Here is a 4,173-nt window from a genome sequence, read left to right as displayed (position 1 = left end):
GCAGAGGGAGGAGCAGGCCCCATGCTGGGAGCCCAACTTGTGACTCAATCTGGGTCTCCAGGATCAGGCCCTGGGCTGAAGGCGGCGCTAAACCGCTGAGCCACCCGGACTGCCCAATTTTTAGGAATTTTCTGAACTGGTTGTTAAACTCGGCCATCATTAGAAACTAATTTTTACAAACTTACAGTGAAAACCGTTTTCTTAAAAAGGGAAATACGCACTAAAACTGCATCACTTCCCAATTATTTTACTGTTATCTAACCTAGGCTATTTATGGCTATCGTATCTGGGGGTGGACACACACCATATAAGGATGTGGGCCAACTCGCCATTCATCAATGTCAGATGGGTGCCTTGATACCTGCCAGGGTAGGAATGCTGACACCACAGACATGAGTAAGAGCCACATACTGGGGCCCCTCACCCCATCCCAGAGGCTGGCTGTGAAACATTTTTCAGCGCACCACGGAGCTCAGCCTCTGCCCTCCGGGCCCCTCCAGTAGGGCTGGGCGCACAGCAGAGCTTAATGAAGGCCGCCAAAGAAGAGGAGAGAAAGGATGCGGGGTTTGCCTTGGGAAGCCGGATGACTGGCTTCCAACATCTGCCACCAAGTGCTGGCCCGTTTTCCCCTCGGGGCTTTCCTGGGGACACAGGTGAGGCCCCTGGCTGGGGCCTGCGTCCACGGGTGCCGGGGTGGAGGGCAGCCAGCCAGGCGAGGGCTAAGGGGCCCCAGAGAGGCGGTAAGTGTGGGCGGCCTTGGCAGGGCTCACAGAGAGCGGGGCCCAGAGGAGGTCCTGCCTCTTCCTCTCCCAAACGGTCCATGGCAGCGTGCCACCCTCCTGCGCCCCTCCCAGCCTGGCCGCCGATGGGGGAGGCAGGCAGAAAGGCTTCAAAGAGGGCACCTGAAGTGCTCCTCCCTTAGAACTTTGGGTAAGAATGGGCCTTTTCAGGTTCTTTCTTAAAAGGGGCATCCCCGCCCCTCTGTGGGCAGTTGACCCTTTAGAATTCCAGAAGGTCAGGGATGAGAAAGATGACAGGGCTGAGCACTTCCTGCCAATCGCCTCATTTCACCCTACACAGGGCAGCCCCACCTCCCCCTCATCGTACAGGAGGGGGCACCGATGAACTTGTCGGTTTAGCCCAGGGCTTTCCTGCAGCTCTTCTACAATGTTCCTCTTTTCTTTTCTTTGGATGGAGAGAGAGAGAATCTTAAGCAGGCTCCTCACCCAGTGCGTAGCCCCACTCAATCTCATGACCCTGAGATCATGACCTTAGCCAAAATCAAGGGTCGGAGGCCTAACCAACCCAGCCAGCCAGGCGCCCCTCTTCTACAGTGTTTCTGAACCCCCAGGGCACATTTGGCAATGTTTGGAGACATTACTTTTCTCTTACAACAGGGAGGGGGCGCTACTGGCATCTAGTGGGTAGAGGCCACGGATGTTGTTAAACATCCTACAATGCCCAGGACAGGCCCCCACAAGAAAGAATGATCCAGGCTAAAACATCAACACTGCCAAGTCTGAGAAGGCCTGATCTAGACAGATGTACTCAGACAAACCCACGCAATGTCGGTCCCCAGCTAAAAACTCCTGGTCTCCAACCTCTCAGTTTATGGAAGAGGAAAGAACAGAAGGCAGGGTGGATAAATGGCTTGTTTCGGGGCACCCAGCAAGATGCCCTTGCAACCTGTGCCGTGAGTGCTGGGCCCGCACACAGCAGGAGCTCTGCAGAGAAGAAAACCAAGAGAGGACTGGGTTCCGGTCTTCAACTCCCCTCAAGGTTGTCCTGGGGGATCCCTGGGTGGCGCAGCGGTTTGGCGCCTGCCTTTGGCCCAGGGCGTGATCCTGGAGACCCGGGATCGAATCCCACATCGGGCTCCCGGTGCATGGAGCCTGCTTCTCCCTCTGCCTGTGTCTCTGCCCCTCTCTCTCTCTCTCTCTGTGACTATCATAAATAAATAAAAATTAAAAAAAAAAAAAAAAAAAAGGTTGTCCTGGACAGGATCCTCATCAATGTCCTCTTGATCTTTGTTGGACCCCAGCCTCTCCGATAGCCCCTTCTTGACTGCAGTGAGGAGGCCTGAGCCAGGCCATGATGGGGGTAGGCGGGGTGGGGGCTGCCTATGGGACAGGGGAACGGAGGGTTGGAGCCAGCTTCACACGTCTAAGCGTGAGAGGCCACGGCGGTTGGAAGGGTGCACCATGGTGGGGGCACCGGAGGGCTGGGTCCGGCTGCAGGTGGTGATGGGGTTCACTGGTGCCGTATATCCCTGGTGAAGCATGTGGGGCATCTGGGCGGGGGGGGAAGCTCAGATTTTCTGACCTTACTTGACAGAGGAGTCGAGGTTCTCGATTAGCTAAGAGCCCTTGTCTGGTGCCTGCTTGTGGCACTGGCCTTGGAGAGCCCGTGGGGGTTATGCCGGCAGCGACCTCGGCGGCCTCCTCTGTTCTCCATCCTGCCCCTCTTCACAGGGACAGAACTGCACGGCGTGATGCGTGCGGGCCCTACAGCTCCGCTTCAGGGTTCGCGTCCGGCATGGACTTACTGGCCGTGCGTCCTTTGGCGAGTTACTCAGCCCGTTTCCTCACCTGCGGAACGGAGTGAGCACAACGGCATCCCCGGCATCCCCGGCATCCCCGGCATAGGTTGCTGGGAGCACCAAATGAAGTAGTTTCTTATAAAGCCCTTAGAAGGATGCCTGGCTTGGAGGAACCGGGGCACTGCTGCTGGCATTGTCCTCACAGGCTGCTCAGGCCCTCTGGAGGGGGGTGAACTCACCCAGGGCTCTTCTCTCCAGCATCTGCAGCTCTCTGCTGTCCTCTAGCGGACGCTGACTGCGCCATCCTGAGGGGACCCCTGGCGTGCCCAGAGAGGCCATGTCATCCTTCAGATTCCAAAGGCCATTTGCCACGTAAGGAAACCTCATGGTTGATTCCTGGATAGAGCCAGACACCTAATTTCTTCCCCTTCCTCCCAAACAGAAGTCACTTTTGGGTTGGTGTGTGCATATTGCTTTGTGTGAAGCTAGAAGGCGGCAATTCTTCTTGGTATTGACATTCATTGATCATTTTCCGTTTTTACAGGTGTGATTACCTTGAACCCCAATACATTTCTGCAAACGTCCTTATTCCACGGTCGAAGCCAAACTTTATCACCCGCACCCCCAGCGTGGGGACAAGCTGGCCGTTTCCTCGAACCTGTGTCCTCCTCTCCGGGCCACAGTCTGGTGTGCAAACCGAGGAACAGCAGAGGCCGCGTCTGCTTGGCTCACAGCTCTGTCTCGGGGCCCATTAGGGGCCGGGCGCAGCGCTGAGGCCCAGTGTCTGTGCGGAACGGGGTGCGCACCCCAGGCAACCGTGTGGCCTCGCTGCTCCCTGCGCCTCCTTCCTCCTATTGAGAGCCCCCTGCAGAGGGTCGGGGCATCCACTGGGGCATCACGGGGAGGGGGGGGCGCGGGATCTGCGCTGATGAGCGCCAACGGACTCTGGGAAGAGGCATATTTAAAGGGAAGGATGGGGGATCCCTGGGTGGCGCAGCAGTTTAGCGCCTGCCTTTGGCCCAGGGCGCGATCCTGGAGACCCGGGATCGAGTCCCACGTCGGGCTCCCGGTGCATGGAGCCTGCTTCTCCCTCTGCCTGTGTCTCTGCCTCTCTCTCTCTCTCTCTCTTTCTCTGTGTGACTACCATAAATAAATAAAAATTAAAAAAATAAATAAAGGCAAGGATGAAGATAAAGGGAGGGCAGAGCTGCTGGTGGGAGGGGCGGGGGGTTGGAACAGGTCTGGACACCTACCCGATGTGGCTGGAGGGAGGTCGCTAGACCCCGGGGAGAGGCAGCAGGAGTCCTGGATTCAGGACTTGGTCCCCGCCGCACACCTGTGCCTGGGGACGATGCGGCCCAGGCTCCCCGCCGACGCCGAACAGGCTCCCGGCCCCCCGGCTCCGGCTCCCCGCCCCGCCCGCAAAGACGCGCGCCACCTGCGCCAGGTCCGCGCACCTTCCCCACCGAGTCTCCATCCAGGTTCTGACGGCTCCCGGCCCCGCCCCCGGCCCCGCCCCCGCCCCGCCCCGGCCCCGCCCAGGCCCCGCCCGGCCCCGCCGCCGGCCCCGCCCCCTCCGCCGCCGGCCAATCCGAGAGCCCCAGCAACCCCCACGTCCAATGCGAGTCCCCGGC

General features: G+C 58.9%; 1 long non-coding RNA gene across 1 annotated transcript; it reads left to right on the top strand.

The window, feature by feature from the left end:
- Window positions 1-339: 339 nt before the first annotated feature.
- Window positions 340-3,693, top strand: LOC144303562 (uncharacterized). Its single transcript, XR_013370589.1, has 3 exons — window positions 340-653; window positions 2,798-2,911; window positions 3,084-3,693. It is a non-coding gene; the product is annotated as an uncharacterized LOC144303562 (long non-coding RNA).
- The last annotated feature ends 480 nt before the right edge of the window (window positions 3,694-4,173 follow it).

The sequence above is a fragment of the Canis aureus genome, chromosome 32 (genome assembly GCF_053574225.1).
Source record: "Canis aureus isolate CA01 chromosome 32, VMU_Caureus_v.1.0, whole genome shotgun sequence".
NCBI classification, from domain to species: domain Eukaryota; kingdom Metazoa; phylum Chordata; class Mammalia; order Carnivora; family Canidae; genus Canis; species Canis aureus.
This window is presented reverse-complemented; position numbering and strand designations above follow the sequence as displayed.